The sequence below is a fragment of the Colobus angolensis genome, unplaced genomic scaffold (genome assembly GCF_000951035.1).
Source record: "Colobus angolensis palliatus isolate OR3802 unplaced genomic scaffold, Cang.pa_1.0 Scaffold412, whole genome shotgun sequence".
Taxonomy (NCBI): domain Eukaryota; kingdom Metazoa; phylum Chordata; class Mammalia; order Primates; family Cercopithecidae; genus Colobus; species Colobus angolensis.
In genome coordinates, this window is record NW_012117511.1 from 2,282,177 (window position 1) to 2,307,138 (window position 24,962).

General features: G+C 35.3%; 1 protein-coding gene across 1 annotated transcript in view; it reads right to left on the reverse strand.

The window, feature by feature from the left end:
- The window catches only part of SOX6 (SRY (sex determining region Y)-box 6), a 535,498-nt gene that overhangs the window by 466,563 nt on the left and 43,973 nt on the right, over positions 1-24,962 (reverse strand). The gene's annotated exons all lie outside the window — the stretch shown is intronic.

Consider the following 24,962-nt stretch of genomic DNA (forward strand, 5'->3'; position numbering starts at 1 on the left):
CCGGGAGGCGGAGCTTGCAGTGAGCCGAGATTGCGCCACTGCACTCCAGCCTGGGCGACAGAGCTAGACTCCGTCTCCAAAAAAAAAAAAAAAAACTAACCCCAAGGAAAGGCTCAGAAGAAGAATGATGTCATAAATGGCTCACTGCAACCAGTGGGGTAATTGTGGGACCTGAAGGAGAAGTCCTACCCTTTTGCCTTTATAAAGGACATTTGGTACATAAACAGACTAAAGTATTTAAGTCTCAGATCACCTTTAACTTTGGTGCAAGAGCCTTCTTCTCTGTTCATTTAACACCTTCTTTGATAATATCTTCCCTAACCAATGCCATCAACTTGCTATCTTCTTAATTCCAATGGATTAAACCATAGGCCTGCCAAAAAGTAGTCAAAGATGATCACCAAAATAATTGCATTGCTATGACAGAGGCTTATGGCGACAACCTCCATTCTTTACCAACATTTTCTCTATCCCCAACTTTCTTCTTGCAGTCCCCTAACCAAAAAAAAAAAAAAAAAAGGGCAGAGGGCTGGAGGGAAACAGTTATGTTTATGTTTCAAAATTCTTTAAACATAAAAATATTTTTCCTCCCAGTTAAGAGTTTTAACTTAAATTGATTGCAAATGCCTCTAGGAAAGGTAATATCATGAGTTCCTTCCACACTAAGATAGATATATATGACTCTGAATGCATTTTATAAGGCTAGAATATCTATCCTTGATTCCAAAATAAAATAGACACACTAGAAGAAGAGAAAATTACTGACTAATCATGAACACAGTTACAAATATCCTTTAAATTTTAACTAATTCTATAGTGTAAATGAAAATCCACTGAGAACAAATAGGTTTTGTCACGGTTATACTAAATGGTTCAGAAAATCTACCAATAATACCATATTCACAGATTAAAGAATAACTCTATAAGCATCCCAACAGATGCAATAGATACAAGATAAAACCTACCAAAAACTGTATAGCTATTGGTAAAATTTAGGATGCATTGCCATCAAAGACAGAAACAATGTCTTCCCTCAGCTTAAAAAAAAAAAAAAAGAAAAAAGCTTCAGGTTAATTTTAAATAGAATAACTCAAGGCCAAGAGGAAGACTGTCTAAAATAAGGCCCAAATATATAGAAAACCAAAAACCACATGTTCTCCCTTATATGTGGAATCTAAAACAACTGAACTCAATAGAAGCAGAAAGCAGTAGGTGGTTACCAGAGGTTGGGTGGGAATGGGGAGGAATAGGGAGATGTTGGTTAAAGGGTACAAAGTTACAATTAGGCAGGAGGAACACATGGTAAGTGTTTAAGGTGATGGATATGTTAGTTTGATTCTACCATTCCACATGTATACATTTCACATGCATACATATATCATATTACAGTGTATCCCATAAATACATATGATTATAATTTGCCCAAAAACTAAATAAATTTAAAAGGTTTTTAAATCTTAAGTGAGTTTTTAAAAACAAAATAATAAAATAATGCCCAAATAGCAGTTCTGACCCAAAAAACGTAAGACACACCAGGGCTTCCTTAAGTGTTTGTGTAGGTCATGACAAGCTCTTTGTGGTGGGAAATATTTATTATTTAACATTAAGTAAAAAACAAAGAACACACAATGACATCTATGATGTAACTGCAGTTACATTAAATTAGTTTTTAAAAGGGGCAGGCACAATGGCTTATGCTTGTAACACTGGCACTTTGGGAGACCGAGGCGGGAAGACTGCTTGAGCCCAGGAGTTCGAGACTAGCCTGGGCAATGAAGCAAAACCTCATCTCTACAAAAAAACAAAGAAAATTAGCCAGGCGTGGTGGTGTGCACCTGTAATCCCAGCTACTTGGGGGAGCTGAGATTGGAGGATCACTTGGGCCTGGGAGGTTGAGACTGCAGTGAGTCATGATCATGCCACTGCACTCCAGCCTGGGCAACAGAGCGAGAACCTGTCTCAAAAAAAAAAAAAAAAAAAAAGATATGAACAAGGACTGGAAATAAGCAGCTAAAAATGAAAACAGATGACATACTGTGGAAGTGTATGAGAGGTTTTATCTTTTTTCTTGTTGTTTTAACATAACTTTTAACCAAAAATGATAAAAAAAGGTGCATGTGACTACTATGTGATACTATCCTATGAAGAATTTAGGGTAGGGGAGATAGTGAGTGACTGAAAAAAAAAAAAAGAAAAAGAAAAATCACCACATAGAAGGGTTAAAGGAACAGGAAAGGGGTAGTGTCAGAGAAGGCTCTTCCTAGGAGGAATTTTATCCATTTTGAATTGTATTTGGTCTTGGTTGCAAATTTGGGGTCATTTGAGGAAAGTGGAAATTCTACACAATGACTGATAGTAAAACTGTCAAATCTACTACCTCTGAGAAACTCCACCCATATAACTAAGTGTGCATGCTATTCCAAATGTGCTGTTGTCTGCGTGGACTTTCAAAGGTTAATTGGCCTTTTCAATTTTTACTTAATTTTAAAATTGTTCTAATGAGGCCCTTACTCTCATAAACTAGTTAGCACCCCAATCTTTTCCTAATGAAAGTATCAACACTCAAGGGACTTAAATCTGAGGCTCTTATAACTGAGAGACATATCTATAAGGGCTAGGGAAAAAACTGCCAACTTAAGACCCTGGCACTTAAGACTTGCCAGGTAAAAAAGACAAAATTTCATTGAGAATATATATCTTTTAATTTCATGGATTAAAAAAACAGGATCTTATTTTAATGTCGGGATTTTTAAGTAATAAAATCTTACTACAAAATGGTCCAGCCTGTGCTTAAGAGAGAGAACTAAACTATCAATCTAGTCTTTACATGCATATTTCAATATGAAAACACAAACAAAATGCAGACCTCCTAAAAGAGCAAGAAATATAAATTAAAAACATTACTCCTTTAAAAGTGACTAAACAAAGTCAAGCAGAATTTGCATAGTCATATTTGGAGAATAAATTTTCTTTCAAATCCAGATTATGTTTTCTAGGTGAACAGCAAAATTTGTCCTACAATATTCATTTTTGTTTTGTTTTCTAAACTAGTGAGATCTCTAGTTTGAAGCAAATCCATTAACAATTATACATTAATGAAAAGGATTAACATACAAAAATGTCACAAGCAGAGAATATTTCTTCAGAGCGTAGGCAGATAAAGCACTCTCTCCAATTCCTGTTGAACTTGTATATCTAAGAAAAATATCTAATTGCTATAAATAAGTGAATATCAAAAATATAAGCACATTTCAACTTCTTTCATTTAGAAAAAAAAATGACATACAGAAAGCTAGATATAGAAATTCAATAAATTTGTTCTATTTTCAAAATAATGTAAACTAAAAGTCTGTATTTTATCTATTTATATAATCTCTTTGCATTTTATTCCTTGACAATGCTAATAACATTATTTCAGCTAAAACTATACTTGTTTAAACAGTAACACATTTCATCATAAAACCCATACTCCTTTATGCTCATGAAAAGTAAACTAGAATAAATTGCAAATATTAGGTGAGACAATGGACATTAAAATATTTCTCCAAATCAGGTATATCCATATATGCATCCACCATAACAGTTGTGCAGTTATGCAACTTTGGCTGTATGCATTACAACACTTAGTTGTGTAAGTGATAAAAAAAAACAACTCAAAGTAGCTTTTCTTAATCAAAAAACAATTTGTCAGTTGGGCACCATGGCATGTGCCTGCAGTCCCAGCTACTCAGGAGGCTAAGGCAGGAGGATCACTTAAGCCTGGATGACCTCAGACCAGCCTGGGCAATACTGTGAGACCTCCACCTCTAACAAATAAATAAGTAAACCAACAGGCAAACAAAAATAATTTATTGGTTCACTTAATTAAAAAGTCCTGCCTTCTAACACACCTGGACTCGGTATTAAAATGGTATAATTAGGAAATTGGTTTTTCTCCTCTCTCTCAGGCAGGCTCTCCCCTTTCAGTGACAAAGATGACTATCAGAAGCTCAAGGTTAGAAACCTCAGTAGAAAGACAGTGCTTCCTTCCCAATAATTCCAGGAAATATCCCAGGATTGAGTCTCACTGGCCTGGCTTGGATAACATGTTTATTTCCGAACCAACCACTGTTGCCAGGAGTATGAAATGCCCACTCCCTATGACTTGGGAGGATAAAGGCAGTTCCACCTCAACCACTGGTACCAAAAGTGAAAGAAGGGTTGTTCCCCAAAAGAAAACCAGAACAAATGCTGCATAGTGAAAACACTAAACAGCATAATTCATAAGAGTTTCTTTGGACAATAATTATTACAGTGAGGGAACTTCAGAGGAAAAATATAAAAACAATTGCAAACTTCATTTAATAGCAGTTGCACAGCAAAAACTTCTTTGAATTGTTTCTAGTAGTCCCAAAAGGGGGACAAAAAACATGAATCCAGGAATTCTTAAGGCAAATGAGAATAAAAGTATTCTTTATTCGACAACTTTTGTCCCTTCTCTTACTTCAGAGACAGCTACTCCAAATAATCATTCCATCATCCCCTTTAAGTCTAAATTCTTAGAACTCTTGCAAAGATTTACAGAGGCCTAGCTACCCATCTCTAAAAATTTATTTTCATGGATCCTTAAGTAATATAAAAACTGCTTAAAGGCCACTATAAACATTAATGAGGATCCCATATAACTTAATTCATTTATTTTAATTTGTATCTGAAAAGACTTCTACTGTTTTTTTTTTTTTTTTTCAGATGGAGTTTCGCTTTTGTGGCCCAGGCTGGAGTGCAGTGACCTGATCTTGGCTCACTGTAACCTCCGCATGCTCGATTCAAGCGATTCTCCAGCCTCAGCCTCCCAAGTAACTGGTATTACAGGCACCTGCCACCATGTCTGGTTAATTTTTGTATTTTTAGTGGAGACAGGATTTCGCCATGTTGACCAAGCTGGTCTCAAACTCCTGACCTCAGGTGATCCGCCCATCTCGGCCTCCAAAGTGCTGGGATTACAGGCATTAGCCACCGCGCCCAACCGACTTCTACACTTTTAAATGTGTACACCACAAAAGTCTAACATTTTTTGGCCATTAATATCTTGGGTTGAGTATAGTCACCCAATTCTTTACCGAAAGGAGAGTTTTATATGAGGGACTGGAAGGAGAACATAAATGCAAAAGAAGCCTGGGGAAACTAAACTGGAAAGCCCTTAAAGGAAAGAATGGCTGAGGTACCAAAAACAATATTCATTTATGTCAAATTCATTCACACATTCATTTTATGCATACATTTAGAGCACTGACAATGAGCAAACTATCGTGCTACAGATGATACAAAGAAACATGTCATGGTCCCCACTTCTCCAAAATCATAACTGGCAGCGGGAGAGAAGCAGCATGAGCAGTGATAATGAGAGTGACGTGCCAATTCCTTCTTTTTGTTTTCCCCCATCAAAAGCTCCAGATTTTGTTCAGGTCGCAGGATAAATAACACACTTCACATTCTTCAAAAACGTTTCATTTAACTCATCTGCAAATTCAAGAAACTACTTTTTGCCTAACTCTCAGGATAACATGAAAATAGTAAAAGCTAGCAGCACATATAAGAAAAGCTAAATGTAAGAAGAGCAATGCGGCCGGGCGCGGTGGCTTAAGCCTGTAATCCCAGCACTTTGGGAGGCCCAGACGGGCGGATCACGAGGTCAGGAGATCGAGACCATCCTGGCTAACACGGTGAAACCCCGTCTCTACTAAGAAAAGTACAAAAAACTAGCCGGGCGAGGTGGCGGGCGCCTGTAATCCCAGCTACTCCGGAGGCTGAGGCAGGAGAATGGCGTGAACCCGGGAGGCAGAGATTGCAGTGAGACGAGATTGCGCCACTGCACTCCAGCCTGGGCGACAGAGCAAGACTCCGTCTCAAAAAAAAAAAAGAGCAATGCAAATTTGGCAAATTATGAAAAGAATTGGGAATATGGAAATTTGCAGAATTTTTAATTAATTCCCTCAGTAATTATAAACTGAGTGCTTCCTGAACAATGGGCATTATATATGGTCATGTAGTAAGATGGATTAGACTTAATATCCCTGCAAGTTTAAAAAATAAAACACAAAACTTTCAACAGGAACTAGTGTTAGTAAAAGGACTGTTCACAAAAATTACTAAAAAGATAAATTGTGACAAGAACAAAAAGAGAGAGACAAAATGCTATGGGAGTTCAGATCATAGAAGCGAGATCACAGAAGACTACAAGTAGCTAGGCCTTGAAAGATGGATGAAATTCCTACAAGTAAGTATGTTCAATAGAAGTATTCCAGGTACAAGAAATTACATGAAATATATCAAGAAAATACAAACTGCTTCTATGTCAGTTCCAAAATATCTATAGAATTTTGGATGAGAGGATAATATAAATGCAAGCTGTTTTGTAATATTCTATATTTTAATGCATTGTGTTATTCAATATTAGAAGATTGAGAGCTATAAATAATGTATGCTAGAATCCTCTGGTAGTCATTATATTCACAATCTATAAAGAATGGAAGTCTTCAAATACGTCTGTATTGGGCATTATATGCAGAAGATACCCAAGATACATATTCTTTTTTCAATATTTTTATTTTGCAAATGAGTAATAAAATTTGAAGTAAGCCTCCCACATGTAATGGGAAGTATGTTTGAATATTTGAGAGACTAGACATGTAAATTATCTGCTTAATTCAGCAAGCAAATAAAAATATCTAGGCCCCTACAAATACTTTTGTTACCTTGTGACCAGCAAATAAAATCTAACTATTTGTTTAGTGAAATAAGCCAGGCACAGTAAGATAAATACTGCATATTCTCATTCTTATGTAGATGCTTAAAAAAAAAAAAGCTAATTTCATAGCAGTAGAGTGGAATAGTAACTACTGGAGGATAGGAAAGGTAACAGGGAGAAAAACAGGGAGAAGTTGGTTAAAGGATACAAAATTACAGCTAGATAGAGGAATTTCTATAGAATACTACATAGGAGAATCTAGTTTTCTATAACATTGAAGGGTGGCTATAGTTAACAATTTACTGTGTATTTTCAAGTAGCTAGAAGAGAATATGATTTTTAATGTTCTCAAAACAAAAATGATAAATGTTTGAGGTGATGGATATACTAATTACCCTGATTTGATCATTACACATTGTATACCTAGATTGAAATATCACTCTGTACCCCATAAATATGTACAATTATTATGTTTTAATTAAAAATAATATGCACAAAGAACACCATGGAATACACAGGCAGAATAAATGATCAATCATAAGGGATACCAGCAAACTTCTAGATTATCTGGCAATCTAAATGGCACGTCATTGAGGAAAATAATAGTAAAGAGAATCTTGAAGAAAAAAATGCCTCCTGAGTGTATCAATTCCTAGGTTAAAAGAGTAAAGTTATGAGGAACACTGTTGGGATCTGGGATCCTAGATAGTCCTTTGATTTTAAATATTCGGCATAAAGTTTAGCACACATGACTTCACAAGGGATTTGTCCCAATATGTAGCTCTTTAAAGAATATACACTTACTCTGCTGCCTACCTCTCTGTACAATGAACATGATCATGGTGCTCACCTCATAAGGCATTAGCACCACAGTAGGCTAACAGAGCACTGGAGATAGTCTTCCTGTCACATGTACTGTGGTCAGCTGGAAAAATACACCTTCACATTTACACCCACACGATTCACAATCAAACTTTAATAGAAAGAAAAACATGTTCAGAAAAAGATTTTTGCCAAGCTTCCTGTAGACTGAAATGCCAATTTTTCCTACTGGTGAGCATCATGCTTCCAGCATTATCCTTTAGCAAAGAAAATATAAAACAACAGATAGGTACAGAATTTTCCAAGAAGTCTCTAGTCTCTCTGGAACTATAAAAATAATGTATTCTGAATTGTAGGCAGTCTTCCAAGTATGACATTTTAGAGGATTCCACTGCCTTCTAAAATACCAGATTTGGAAAACTGAACGCTACCTGACAATTCTTGGAAAAAAAAAATAATGGCTAATTTGTACCAGCTAAAAAATAAAATCTGAAAATCTGCCCCAAATTATTTAAATTAAGGAGTCTTCATTTCAACAGGTTACCAGTTAATCTCAGAATTTGGACTTTAAGTGTCCACAACACTAAATCATTCTCAGCAGCATCTTTCAAGAACTGTATATTCTTCTCTTGTTAACATTTCCTATACTTTCACAAATTTACTCAATTATTCATTCAACAAATATTTATTAGGTGCTTATTATCTGCCAAGAACTGTAATTGACAAGAAACCAGAAGTATTTTTCCACTTTGGGGACTATGAAATCTTGACAAAATATCACAATAGTGTCCCATAAAGCCACTACCAAATACTTTAAATGTCAACTAGTAATTGGATGGGCAAGATGGAAGACATGGAGATAGAAGTATTCAATAGAACAATACCTTCCTTCTACCTTTCATGCTGAAGCATAGAATAGAGTCAGAACCTCCCATGTAAATTTGATGTCCTTTCATATTGGACCAATTTAGCTACCCTAACCAGCCAGCCTTGGTGGGAAAGTAGAAGTATTGTCCTGCTTGAAGAGAGGAAATGAGTTGCTTTTGATGAGAAGAAACTAAGCAATAATACAAAGCCCAGTAAAATCCAAATGTGCTTTTTTAAAAAATTCATATATTGGCACTTTGAGGCTTACCATGACTATCTAATTAACAAGAATGCTAATGGCAAAACATTTACATTGGGTTCCATCCAGACTGTAACTGCATTGCCTCCTAGCCATCCATACCCCTGGCCCATCCTATCAATGGACAGCATATTGTGTTTTCTTTCTGAAAGGCCCAGACACAGGGCCAGAATGCCACTAATTCAGCAAAAATTCACAACTTTGATTGGTGTAATAAGGTGGTAAAGAAGTCAGAAAGGTCCTTGGCAGGGCAGGCATTTACAACCCCTCAGCCAGTTCAGGCTTCTGCATGACAGATGATGCCATAGTCTTCTGGATTTAGGAGGATTCTCTTTTCCAAGAGGACCAACATCCATACTAAAAACAGACAGAGATGCAATAGGATAAGAACCAGAATGCAGCAGTGGGAAGTAAGAAAAGGAAAATATTTTACTGCAATCTTCCAGCAACTTAATTTGGAAAAAAAAAAAAAAATCAGTTTTAGAATAGGCTTCTAATTCTCATACCTGCATATACATATTATTTTTTAAAAGTTGAATGCCCCAACTATTTTTATAAAAGAAATATAAATATAACCATGGAACACAATTGCTTAAACCTTATGCAGATATTGGTGCAAAACAATTACTATTTGAATTTGTTTTCAATTTCTTCATGCAAAGTGATGCCTAGTTTTAACTCTCTTGGTTTATATAATTGTAAAGTATTTTGTCTATTATAAACCATTTCTCTGAGTTCATTCTGTAACCAACACTCTCTCATTGGGCAAAACATTTTGAAATATTTAAACAAACTCTAATATTTCTGATGCTACAGCTTTTAAAAATATGATGAAATTATTTTTAAAAATGTACATTTCCTCGACTACTCATCTAGGTGGGTCCTTGTATATCATTCTATGCTTGTGAATGGTAAGAATCTTTCAGTTGGACATTATAGTCACAGACATTTAAAAATGTGTTTTGCCTTCACCTTACAGTACCACATCCTAATAAAACTACTGAAATTGCATATAATGCAGGAATCATGGCAATTCAAACATTGAGACCTTGATCTCAAGTACTCCTGAAGTAAAAGGTATTTTGAAATTCATAAAATAACTAATTTTTTAAGTGATATGATAATCATATCACTTAAAAGTCATTTTCTTCTGCTATCACTATAAAAAGGAAAGCAGCCTAGGATCCGAATGCATTGCAAGAGATTGGAGAATTTAAGATCAAGGATTTTTTATCTTGAGAACATGCAACTGGTACTCAGGCAATGGTAATGCTACAGGGAACTGTCAACTTGAAACAATACCATTGAATGTTTCTACTGTCAAGGCAGAATATAACAATTAGCCTTAAGAATAGTGCATCAGGAATAAGAGAAATGGGAAGAAGTAACAAATGTCTAGCTCGAGGCTGACTTCAACATGGCAGAGTTCCCCACATATTCCTAACAGTATTCAAAGGACCAGATATCCTTAGCATTCAATGCACCAGATATCCATAGCTCTCTCATCTATTACTGTGGGGAAAAAACAAAAAACAGTGGCAGACAAAAAGTTAGGGGCAACAACAGGAAGTGGGAGCAGGGGTCAGTGAGAGGGAAGGAACCTGGTTGCCAGGCTTCAAACAGTTAAGCATGGGCACCTTTAACTAATATGGAAAGTTAAACAGAAATTTTTTATAAGCTGGCACCCGCTTACATAATAAGATGCATTGTCAGTCTCACTAAGCGAAATATTTGTGTTGCCATGCAGCTAAACAAATACCTTTTTTCACTTTCACTTAAGGCAGCCTCCCACTCCTATTTCTCTGAACAGTAGAGGCAGTCCTAGCTGGGTAACATGTGTAGTCTGGGCAGCATGTTTCCCGCCGCCTCACAAAAAGAGTATTTATATTAACATTCCAGATTCATTGGGAATTATGGAAACTCCATGCATTAAAGTCAATGTAAAACTTCTGCTATTTTAATATCTTCACTTATCAATCAGTACAACTTGGCACAGATTCAAGAGTGTGGCAGCATTTTTTTCATGCCATTTGCACATTACTATTCATAATGCTACAACAATCTCCTGTATAAAATATGATGAATTCACTAGTATGATTATCAAATTTATGGTGTATGCTCACTACACCACACATTATGGTTTTGTAGCTTGTTTGCCCTAAAGTAACAAAGATTTGCATAGAGTTTAAATGAGTATGGTCTATACAAACCATAGTTAAAATATTATTACAGTTATATGCTTTTCCACAGACACTAGTAAAAAAAAATCATATTTCTTTCTTCTTTAGGGCAGTATTTTATTACAAAGCTCTGCTATTTCTTTGAAAACAAAATCAAAACCAAAAGAGATACAGTTCAAGGATTAGACCTGAAAACTATACTGAGAAATTTTAAAAATAAAAAAAATTAAATGCAAAATATATTATTTTCCCTAAAATAAAAACATTGTTTCTGCAAAAACAAAAGAGATACCTGACCCCAAATACCTGACTTCTAGATAATTATGATGAAAAATACCTGACATCTAGATTACAATGCCATATAGATAATAATGATGAATAATATAGCCGGATTTTTCCTATCCACAAACTGCTACTCGCGGCAACCTGATATTTTAAACCTCATTTTCAGAGTCCCTCCCATACTCACTATCAACACCATGGCAATAGCTCATCTCCGGCTGCCTAACTTAACATAAGGCTCCCTGTACCTTAAAGTAGTTTTCCACAGAGTTCAAAGTCAGAGAGTATTCCAAACAGCAACTCTATTTGACTTTAAGAACAGCCCTACATGAGGGGGGAAAAGGTGACAGAATGGATTTTAAAATTTTTTCTTAGATTTCTCAAAGTGAATCAAACTCAAAAGTAATTCTACAATTCTGTTTTTAACATTAATTGGAAAATATATTCTATCTTGAATAATGTGCAAGTAATTGACAATTGTCACAAATGTAATTGTTTTCTTCTTACTCTGATATTTTTAAGCTCTTGCTCCCGTGAAAAATTAAGCCATGCTTAAAATAAACAAGACAAAAGAATAGTATCCAGGGTAAATATAAATTGAGAAAAAGGTCAAAAAATGACTAAGACTGATGTGCTACAATTATTAAGGTTTTTAAAGGGAAGATACATTTATTCTTTTTGTCTAATTCTGGATTGCATTTGTTTTCCATGAATATTTGAGATTAATATTTGAAGAAAACTTTGTAAACCCTTCCAACTTGAGACAACAGCAGCCGAAGGGAAGTCTAAAATAAGTAAAAATGTGTCTTCCTTTCCATTCTCATAAAATTTCAACATTGCAGCTGACATTTAAAGATGACTAGTTTCTGTGGCAAAAGGATATGTTCAATACAACTCCCCAAATACATCTGGACAGAGAACTTTCTGATCTAATGTTAACCTCCTCTAGGGAAAGACTACTAGGGAGAGATAAAAGGTAGGATTGTTATTCTAGAAGATTTCTCACAAACTAGTTTTTTAAAAAGTATTTTTTTCTTCAGTGTTAGGACTCCCCATATTTATATAACTAAGTTAGGTGAAAACTTAATTTTTGTACTGTATTCTTCAACCTCTCTAGAATATGAGAAAAGTCCATTGTTTATTAAGATGTAATCTTTTGGGCCAGTCACTGCTTAGAATACACCACTGCTTGATTTATCCCACATTTACATCGGGGTCATTTATCAAAGATATCCAAGAGTGGGAGACACAAAACAGACCAAGGACATTATGTCTTTCAAGCTTAGCAGCATTTAGCAGATTCCTGGGCCTCCAAGGCCTAACATTTAGCTAAGACTTCTTAAACAATCAGGTAAAAAGGGCCAGACTAGTTAGCAGATGTCTTATTCAGATAACAAAGAGAATACTTTAGTGACAATGTGAGAAAAAAATGGCAAAATTGATACAAACCCTTTGAACCATGTTTCCCTTTTTCCTCTCAGAATTCAACCTCGAGTCTAACAGGGACAATATCCTTATTCTCGAGCAAATATGAAGACAATTGTACATATTTGTAAGTACACCAAAATGTACCAAAATAAAATACTTAGAAGAAATCAGCACATCATTGTTAAGCAAGGTAACATATCTGAACTCTCAAAAGATTGAAGACAAACACAATGACTATATATTGGTATTTGAGTCTCATAGAAAAAAAGGAAATAAGATTTTACAGTATTGCTGGACAATTTATCCATAATTTCATTTCTAATTTAATGTTAACATCTAGTAAGTCCAATTTTAATGCATAAAATATACATGTACAAATAAGAAATATTAATATTCTAGACTATTCTATTTCATATCCCCGAAGAGGTAAAATTAGTATCATGTGAACAAACCCAACTTCAGCATTTGGTAAAGTCATTTCAGTTCCTATATGTAACCCTTTATAATGCCCATTGTCTCAATTAAACACCTTCAGGAATAGTCATAGTAATGATGAACAGAATTCAACGATATTATACAAAAGAAAACAAGCTGCGGTATCTTTGACTTGATTTGTTTTGACTTCAATTAGGAACTATGACTGTTCTTGTTCTTTTCAGAGATTGCGTTTAAAGAAAGAATAGTTTTTAGTTATCTTAGGTCATATTTCAAGTAAAATGAAAACTGTGAATGAAGGAACTTTACAGAGGCACTGTTAAGTATTGGAGTGAAGGCACTGTTAATTATTGGAGTGAAAGCACTGTAAGAATTAGTTAGAGTCAGTTTACACATTGCCCAACTTACTTTCCAACCATCTGTATTAAATATGCTTCATTAAAACAGAACCATATGGAAAATAAGCTAGCAATTAACACAGCTTTTGCACATGCCTCTAATACAATAGATTTCAAACTTTTAGTGAAACTGACTAAACTACTTCCATGCTGCTGCTATGTAGGACTTGGCAGCAGTCCCTAGACTTGCTTCATCCATACTATCTCATTTTAAGATACTGCTGCATTATTGAAATAAGGACATATGAAAAAAATAAAATATTTTACCACTTTCCTTGCAGTTGGTATGAGCTATTAAAATAAACCTGGGTACATTGAAATAGTCAGTCTCTCTGATGGCAACTAATACTACATGACAGGAAAAAAAGACATCCACTTTTATATAAGTCACATTAATGGCCTTTACATTTGACAGTTTATGTCTCTTAACAATGGATATAAGCTGCTATAATTATATTTTATTAACATGCAGAACTATTTTAGACCTCAGAAACTTTAGTAACATGATCTGTGCAAAGGATTGACATAAAATAGTTTAATTATTCACCATCAACAAACCTCAGACTACAGACACCATGTCAGGTACTACTGAAGCAAAGAATAAAACAGTTCTGGTCCTCAGTGGCCTTATAGACTATGTGGAGAGATTAAATACATGTGAAGTGATAAGAGCCTTTTGAGAATAATGGGAATAAAAACATTTTTTAAGAGTTAATTTGCACTCCCTTCACCTCTATCCAAATGGTTGTGTACCATTATACAGTCTATTCACTGCACAAGGGTGCCCAGCTGAAGGAGCAAGTAGGCTGCAAAACTAGCCAGCACTGCTCAATAAATCATGCACCCTACATGGGGCTGTAAACATCTAAGGAAAAGACACCTCCAAGGAAAAGTTTTGCCAACTCACAAAGCCATGCTAACAGAAGAAGTGACATCTACTCTAAAAACTTTTCTTTCCTTTTTTTTTCTAATTTGTGTATTCATAGTATGTATCATTTTCTGCTGCTACGACTCTAGTCCAAGCCATCATCATCTCTCATATAAACACCTTTATATTAGTCTTGTAACTGGTGTTTCTGCTGCCACAACTGCTCTTCTATAGTCTATTCTTCTAATATCAGATTATCTTTTAAACGTAAATTATATCATAGTGCTTCTCCAATCCTCCAATGGCTTCCTATCTCACTTAGAAAAAACCCAGAGTCTTCATCATGCTATTGAGGAACTACCTAACCTGGCTACCAGCTATCTTTCTAATATTGTCTCCAAATTCCCTTTTATTCACCCATTTGACTCTCATCACTCTATTGGTGCCAACTTTTCTTTGAACAGCCAAGATCCTCACACTTCAAGGCCTTTCTATACATTTTTCCCTTTTCCTGGGAGTTCTTCTTCCAGTACTTTGCATGGCCTGCTTCCTCGCTTTGTTCAGGTTTCTCTTCAAATCCCTCTGTATCAGAGAAGCCTTCTCTGACAATCCTATAAAAAATTGTACCACCATCACTCTCAATAAATATTTATTGAACAAATGGATTAATAAATGCAAATGACTAGAAAATAAGATCCTTGTGACGTTATTTTTGTCTGTTTTGTTTCACGTCAATATTCCTAGCATCTAGAATAGTATTTTATGTGTAACAAATACTGAATAAACATTTGATTAACAAATGAGTGACCACTGCAATAATACATAAAGAAAAAGGAGTCAACACATTTTTAAAGTCTCAAGTCTGGGTGACTAAGTGCTTGTATCCCTGTCAAAAATACAAAAGGCAAAAAGAGAGATTGACTTAGGGGAAATAAATGGTAAACTTGCTGAATTTGAAGTAACAATGAGACGTCCAGCTAAAAATATGGAGTTAAACAGGCAGAACTAAGGCTGAGGACAGACCTGGAAAAGTAGACATGAGATCTATCCATGTAGAGTTAAAAGGCATTAGAATAAATCAGACCTCCTAGGAAGTACAGAGTGAAAACAGCAGAGAAAGAACTAAACTCAGAGATGCACACATTTGTTTTATGAACAGAAAAAGTATATTAATCTAAAAAGGCTAAAGAGGAACATTTATGTACTAAAAACTTGTTGAATACCTACTCTGTGTTAAGTGCTGTCACGAGCCATTTTTAGTCAACAATATTAGTTACTACAGAAAGTGAAAAGAGTGAGGCCTGAGAAAAATACATTAAATATGGAATTAGGCAATCTCTAGTAATCCTGAAGGCAGCACGTTCAATACAGTTAGCCAGAATGAAATAGAAGTCAGATTCTAATAGACAGAGGAATAAGGAGATATAGATAGAAAATAAAGATTATTCTTTCAAGAGGTTTGACAGTAAAAGGAAGAAGGAAGTAAGGATATTTCAAGGGTTACCAAAGTCAAGGAAATCTATCTTAAGAAGAAATCTGAATTATTTGTGCACTAGGTTGTAATAATAGCATCTTGCATTTGAATGGTGTTTTCTAGCTTATAAAGTGGATTCATATACACCATTGTAACTGACTCACTACAAACTTGCAAGGTTAGGAGGACAAATGGTATTTTAAGATAATAAAGTGAGACTCAAAAAAGGCAAGTAACTCGTTCAACTTCCCAAAGCCAGAAAGTGGCAAAATAGAAAATGGATCCTGAATCTCCAATACCATGAAAAGAAAGAGAGGGAATCCTCTCTGGAGGGAATGGAAATAATAAGGCACAGTGGTGATGTCACCTTCTGAACAGAGATGGAACATTTCTTCCTCTGAGAAAAAAGAGAAAAGATAGTTTTAAGTGGCAAAAGAACATAAGTCAAGGTGAGGTGAAGAAAGAGAAAAGACTATGGATGGAATTCCTAGATGTGAGATACACAAAGTTCCATTGCAAAGAGAAATATCTATAGAGAGGCGTAAAGTTACACACCTGAACTACCAACTCAGAACCAGTAAGTCAAGAGATATTTTGTGTGTCCCACAAGCCATATTGCTCTGGGGACAAATTATCTGAGAGTGCCCAATAAGAAAAATATTTGAGGAAGTGGAGTTGGTGAGTGAATGAATTAAAGGACATCAGAAAGATATGTTGACCATGTTCTGCTTCCCAGGAAACAAAGTGGCTAAGTCAAAACAAGGAGCAGCTGTGGGATAGCAAAGAAAACAAAGATTCCAGGCCCAGGTTCTAGTGAAAGCTACCATGGAAGTTAGCCACTCAGCTTTAGAACCAGAGCCTTCTTTTCCTCCTCCCTTCTTATCTTTTCTAGTTTATAGCAAATTTATATTGAACCACTTCAGTGCTAGTTCCCCTTTAGCATTTCTTTTTCTTCATTCCCTGTGGACTGGCCTGATGCTTTGGCCCCTTATCAAAACATTTTCTAAGAAACAATCTGACAGCTGTAATTTGCATCTGGTTATGCAAGATGTGGTTAAGAACATGGACTTTGAAGTTAAATACACCTTGATTCCAATTCATTCTCTCATTTATTCATTCAGCAAATATTTAGTGAACATCTAACATGTGCTAGGCACTGTTCTACTTGCTGAGGATACAGCTTCAAACAAAATAAGTTCTCTGCAAGGATGCCTTCTCTCACCACTCCTAATCAACATAGTATTGGAAGTCCTGGCCAGGGCAATCAGGCAAGAGAAAGAATAGGTAGAGAGGAAGTCAAACTATCCCTGTTTACAGACAACATGATCCTATATCTAGAAAAACCCACTGTCTTAGCCCAAAAGCTTCTTAGGCTGATAAACAACTTCAGCAAAGTCTTAGGATACAAAATCCACGTGCAAAAAACACTAGCATTCTTACACACCAGCAACAATCAAGCCGAGATCCAAATCAGGAACAAACTCCTATTCACAATTGCCACAAAAAGAATAAAATATCTAGGAAAACAGCTAACTAGGAAGGTGATCACCTACAAGATCTTTCCTTGTAGTGTACAAGGAGAACTACAAACCACTGCTCAAAGAAATCAGAGATGATACATATAAATAGAAAAACATTACATTCTCATGGATAGGAAGAATGAATATTACTGAAATGGCTATACTGTTCAAAGCAATTTATAGAATCAATGCTATTCCTAGTAAACTATCATTGAGATTTTTCACAGAACTAGAAAAAAAAAAAACTATTTTAGGGCCGACCGCAGTGGCTCACGCCTGTAATCCCAGCAGTTTGGGAGACCAAGATGGGCAGAACACGAGGTCAGGAGATCGAGACTATCCTGGTTAACACAGTGAAAACCCCATCTCTACTGAAACCACAAAAAAATTAGCTGGGCGTGGTGGCGGGCGCCTGTAATCCCAGCTGCTCAGGAGGCTGAGGCAGGAGAATGGCGTGAACCCAGGAGGCAGAGCTTGCAGTGAGCCAAGATCACGCCAGTGCACTCCAGCCTGGGGGACAGAGTGAGACTCCATCTCAAAAAAAAAAAAAAAAAAGTTTTAAAATTCATATGGCATTTACAAAAAGTACCTGAGTAGCCAGAGCAATACTAAGCAAAAAGAATAAAGCTGGAAGTATCATGCTACCCATCTTCAAACTATACTACAGGGCTACAGTAACCAAAACAGCATGGTACTGGCACAAAAACAGACACATAGACCAATGGAACAGAATAGAGAAACCAGAAATAAGACCACACACCTACAACTATCTGATCATTGACAAACCTGACAAAAACAAGCAATGGGGAAAGGATTCCCTATTCAATAAATGTTGCTGGCATAACTGGCTAGCCATATGCAGAAGATTAAAACTGGATCCCTTCCTTACACCATATACAAACATTAATTCAGGATAGATTAAAGACTTAATTGTAAAACCCCAAATTATAGAAACCCTGGAAGACAACCTAGGCAATACCATTCAGGACATAAGCATAGGCAAAGATTTCATGACTAAGACACCAGAAGCAATTGCAACAAAAGCAAAAATTGACAAATGGGATCTAATTAAACTAAAAAGCTTCTGCACAGTAAAAGAAGCTATCAACAGAGCAAACAAGCAACCTAAAGAATGGGAGAAAATTTTTGCAAACTATACATCCAAGAAAGGTCTAATATCCAGCATTTGTAACGAGTTTAAATTTACAGGAAAAAACAAACAACCCCACTAAAAAGTGGGCAAAGGACATGAACATGCACTTTTCAAAAGAAGACATTAATGCAGCCAACAATCATATAAAAAAAGTTCAACATCACTGATCATGAGAGAAATGCAAATCTAAACCACAATGAGATACCATCTCAAGCCAGTCAGAATCACTATTATTAAAAAGTCAAAAAATTACAGATGTTGGCAAAGTTGTGGAGAAAACAGAATGTTTATTACACTGTAGGTGAGAGTGTAAATTAGTTCAACCATTGTGGAAGACAGTGTGACAATTCCTCAAAGACCTAAAGACAGAAATGCCACTTGACCCAGCAGTCCCATTACTGGGTACATACCCAAAGGAATATAAATTGTTCTATTATAAAGACACATGAAAGTATATGCTCATTGCAGCACTATTCTCAATAGCAAAGACAAGGATTCACCCTAAATGCCCATCAAAGATAGACTGGATAAAGGAAATGTGGTACATATACACCATGGAATACCATGCAACCATTAAAAAATGAATGAGATCATGCCCTTCACAGAGACATGGATAAAGCTGAAGACTATTATCCTTAGAAAACTAACACAGGAGCAGAAAACCAAATACCACATGTTAAGTGGAAGCTAAATGATGAGAACACGTGGACATAGAGAGGGGAACAACACACACTGGGGCCTATCAGAGGGTGGAGGGTGGAAGAAGAGAGAGAATCAGGAAAACTAACTTATGAGTACTGAGTACTAGGCTTAATACCTGGGTAATAAAATAATCTGTACAATGAACCCCTATGACACAAGTTTACCTATGCAACAAACACGTACACTTGAATGTAAAAGTTAAAAATAAATAAATAAATAAAGTCTCTGCCTTCATTAAACTACCCACACTCTGGTGAAGGTAGAAGGTAGCTATAATAAACAAACCAGCTCGGCTACGTCTTAGTGACCTTGGGTAAGTCACTTCACTTCTGTATGTTTCAATTTCCTCAACTATAAAATAGAAACAATAGAAACTACCTCAGACTATTGTGAGAAATAAACAAAACACATGATATAATTAGCATATAAATGTTGGCTCTCTGAGCTTTGGCCTCACTTATCAATCTCTGGTTCCTGGAACACAACATGTTCCTCCCACCATAGGAAATTTGCGTATACTCTTTCCTTTTCCTAAAATATTTTACACATTCCTTACCCCGACCCCAGCCCTTTTACTTTGTCATTGCCTACTCTTCTTTCAGATCTCGTCTCAATCCCTACTTCCTCAGGGAAGACTTACCTAACTAGGTCAATTCTCATTATACTTGTTTAGAAAGACAGATATAATCCATGTCTGTTTTGTTGTTTATTCATTCATTTTTCTCATTCATTCATCCAAGAGCCCATTATCTTTTGCCCAGATTACTGCAAAAGCCTCTTTCTGTAGTCTGACTAGTTATCTCTCCCCAAAATTCAAATGCTGAAATCCTCATCCTCAAAGTGATTGTATTAGAAAGTGGGACTTCTCGAAGTTGATTAGGTCATTGATGCAGAGCCGTCTTGAATGGGATTAGTGCTCTTATAAAAAGCCTCAAGAGACACCCCTTGCCCTTTCCACCTTGTGAGGTTAGAGTGAGAAATTGGTTGTCTATGAGGAAGTGGGCGCTCACCAGACAACAGATCAGCCAGTGCCTTAATTTTGAACTTCCCAACCTCCAGAACTGTGAAAAATAAATTTCTGTTGTTTATAAGCCACCTAGTTTACGGCATTTTGCTTCAGCAGCCGGAGCCGACTAAGACACCTCCTAACTAGTCTCCCTGCTATAGTCTATACTCAACAGAGTTGCCAGAGCAAACCTTTTAACACAGAAGTCAGATCATGTCACTTTTCTGCTGAGAACTCATGTCACCTTTCTGCTGAGAACCCATCTTCTTCAGGTTTCCCGTCTTCCTCAGGGTAAAAGCCAAAGTCTTTACAATGGTTTAAATTATGCCTGTCCTCACTGATCACATCACACAGCTATTGTGGCCTCCTTACTGTTACTCTTCTTCAAACTCATCAAGTTGGCTCCTCTATGTCAGGATACTGGTTCTCTCTTTCTAGAATGGTCTTCTACCAAATATCTGCATGGTTTGCCTCTCCACTTCTTTCTGGTGTCAACTTAAATATCACCTTATCTGTTGAGATGATTTTACTGTATTTTATAAAATAGCAAATTCCCCACCTCAGCACTCCCTACACCTTTGCCATGCTTGAAGTTTCTTCATATCACTCATCACCTTTTAATATATTTTACTTGCTTATTTGTTGTTTTTTAAAATCTCTCCTACCACTACCATTAGAATATAAACTTAATGAGAGCAGGTATTTTGCTTTGTTCACTATCTCCCCGTTCTCTCAAACAGTACCCAGCACATAGTAGACTCTACATCTAAGAGATAACTTCCATACAATAAACTAGACAAATTTCCAAAATAAACAATTTATACAGCTGAACAAAATCTTTTAAAGTTCTGGTCATCTCATAATAGCTAGGCAACATCCCAACGCTCTCTGGGAATTTCAGGCCAAACTATAGTTACGATGATACAAGGTGAAACAAAAACAAATTCAAATATTCCAAAACTACATGAGGAAAAATAAAAGCATGAGAAAGAATAAAATGGAACCACAGATTATAAAAGAAAAAACAATGTACCTTTTAATAACTATGAAGCATATTAATGTTAATTGTTATTGGTAGCTTGAAGTTACTAAACCTCCTCAGGTTTTAATTGTCCCACTGTGACTTAGATTTCATGTCAAGTATTTATCATAGATAACTTTCCTAATTTCTTATATTCTATTGAATTATATAAGGCATTATTATCATGTTGACATTTTTACTATTAAACACACTAACATTCAGTTAGACATTGCCAAACATTTCCCACATTCCGGTAATCATTAAATTCTCCATAGTAAATAAGATGTGAGATCATAAAAAGGAAGGAAAATAAAACTGTATTATGTTTAGAAACAAAGAAATGGTGCTGTTTGGGGATTTTCCCTAAAAGTTCCCTTAGCAAACCAATCACTACCAAGTCCTACTAATTATACTTTCTCTATATTCAAGTGGCATTCATTTCACGGCACTTCAGGTCACCTCTTTCACTTCCCATCCTTCTACTAACTCAGAAATATATTTACCTTGATTGATAGAGATGGATAGCACTACGGTCTTTAATTAGCACCAATTCACTTATGACAAATATCTGGGCCCCACCCAGTAAAGTAGGAACAATGAAACGACATCAGCACCATTTTAAAAGCTCTTTAAGATGTTCAGAATTCCAGTTCTTAATTCAAAGGCACATGCCAAGTTAATTACAGTCAAAAGTGTAACTGTCTCTCTTTAAGTCAAAGGATTCAAAAGCAATTTATGAATGATACTGAAATAATGTATTAATTAGCTGTCCACATGCTGTTACTCTTGAGTTTTAAATACAAAACCAAATGAATTTAAAAGGTTATTTTTCAACACGAATTATTTTAGATGTATCCGATGACACAGACTGCCTTAATCAGAAACCCAGTTTTACATTTGTCTTATTTTTTTAAATCTCAGCTTTTTACCACATTATTTTTCTAGGACAGTGGGTCTCAATATTTGTGGTGATTAGAATCATCTGTGGAAGTCATTTAAATGAGGATTCCTGGGCATCTAGAGATTCTAATTCAAAAAGTTGGGGTGAAAAATCAAGAATCTGCCTTTTAAATAAGCACCAAAATCCAGTTATTCTGTTAGTTAATCCAGTTAGAGGTGCTCAAATCATAGGAGCAGAAATGCTGATCAAGAAAGCATTGGTAGTAGTAGCCCATTTCCTACCAATTCTTAACAAACGATTCTTCTCCCATGAGTTTCAGCTCCTAGTACATTTCATCTTACATCCATGACTCGAATATTAAAACCATTTATTCAGTAGGCATTCTGTGGGGGCTTGCTGTATGGCCAGTAATCTTCTAATATTTAAGGTTTATAGGGCTACATGATTTCTGCTTCAGGATTTAAAATGGCATATCAAGGCCTTTAAAAATAATCATTTTCTCCCTATAGAAACCTCTTGAACCAGACTGAACTGCCAAAGATAGACTAACCAAAACCTTTAGGTTAGCAGTATTAATTTCATATGAAATTATGAAGAAAGGCAAAATTTTTGTCCTTTTCTACCCTGAAAATGTTAACAATAGCAAATAGTTTTCTCATAACAAAACACATCCATTCATTATTTTTCCATTCTCTTCATCCTTTTGAAGAAAAAAATGAAGCCCTTCCAGAGATTTTTTAAAATGGAGTGAACACTGACTTTATCAACAGAAATATGAAATACAGCATTTAGTAACAAATACAATTGTGAATATATAATATGTAAGATGTTGTGCAAGAAGGTTTTGGTATGCAGATGAACTCTAGAACATGTGGTCTATTAAAAGACCTTATTAGGTCAGCTAGATTTGGAATATGACCTATAAAAATGCAATCAGCTTTCAATTATCAACCAATGGATCATCCACTTGCCACTTCTAGTTATATTTTGGGTTATTAATATATCAGTCCTATAAATAACAGCTTCCAATTTAATTATTTTATTCTTTTTCAAATTTTGAGATTTTTGTTATGTGATATTTAACCCATCCCCGAACCCCAGGAGACTTGAGGAAGGTCACTTTGCTTAAACAAGTCAATAAATTAACGCTGACTATTCCCTACTTGAATTGAGCATCAAATATTTAAGCAATATGAGCAGGATGAGGAATGCTGAACTTACATAACAGAATATTATGAAAACGATAACATACAGTTTATAAGCTATTAAATCTCCTCTTCAGAGTGCCTTGTATATATGTTGTAGCTAACGTTCAGTAGCAAACTAAAATTTAACAGCTCCCAGTCATCTACAAGATAGTTCAAACTCCTTAATAAGGCACAAAGGCCTTCAGGATTTTAACCATATGTATCCTTCTAGTCTTAGGCCACATCACTTTCTCAAAAAAATGTAATAATGGTTTAACAATTTAATGCTCCCCATTTACCAGGCACTACATCTGGGCAATTTGTTTAGCAACATGATAAATATTAATTATATCTCAGAGTAGGAAAACAGGCTCGGTATTTTACTCACAATCATAAAGGTAGCATAAAATGAAGTCAGCTCTGCTCTGACTGACTCCAAAGTATACACTCTCAGTCATCTTCCTCATACCCCTCATTCCAGCCATGATAAACCAACATATGTCATGACCTTTGATGTCTCCATACTTTTGCTTGTGTTTTTCTGCTTCTGGAATGTTCTTTTTTATCCTTGTCCAACCAGATTGTCAAAATTCAAAACAATAGTTACTAAATTGCCCGGCATTGTTACAGGCACAAGATAGACTAGTGAGCAAGTTAAAGATGCTGCCATTATGGGGCTTGCTCTTTCTTTTAGCTCCTACTCTTCTACTAATACCTGACTCAAAGTCACTGCTTTGATGACAATTCCCTTTACATGTCTTCTTAATTTCTTCTTCTATTCTCCCATAGCACTTTATACATTTAGTGAAGTATATCATATAGTACTATAATTGCTTAAGTATCTGTCTCATCTTCCTCTCCAGCCTACAAAATTATTTGACATAAAAGGCCCTTTTCTATTTAGATTTGTATCCTTAGCCCTTAGCAGAATACTTTGCTCATAAGTACTCAATAAAAGTTTTCTAAGTGAATAGAAAACTAGACCAAATATTTGTCTGAGATGCCTTATAAATGAAACATTACAAATACTTGAGAGAAAATATGCTACAATTTATAAAATCAGCCACAAAAAAAGTGGTAGTATAAATATTTAAAGATATTTTTAATTATTGCATTGGTCCTTTTTAATGATCAAGTTTATATTAGATGTTATATAAAATAATCAATAATAACAGTCTAACTTAAATATTTAACCAGCTGACATAAGCATACAACTATTACACAGCCTCATAGTTCAATATTTAAGTTAAATAATAATATTCACCACAGTTGAAACTTAAAGTTATTATTTAGAGCTCATCTGCACTGCCAATGAAATTGCAGGTATTATTTCTTCCGTGTTTGATTGCAATAGCAAAGAAAATAACTATTGATTAAAAATAAAGGCATGTGAATACCAATAATTGTTCAGGGTACAAAAAATTTGCATATGTATATTTATTTCTGTGTTAAATCACATGATTTTAAATGTAATCAAATTTAATTTCTTCCGAAGAGGCTTGTGATTTTAAGAACTGAAAAGTTAAACTTAGAACATATTTTATATTTATTTTTAAGTGGTTCTAAATATTTTGCAAATTCCAAATTGTCTTTAAATTGTCTTCACATAATGATATAAATATAAAACACCAACTTGAAGGCTAATAGCCAAAGCATAAAACTTGTATGTAAGTTTCCCTTTAAGAATATGAACACTGTAATAATACAGTCTATTAGTCACAGAATCATAGAA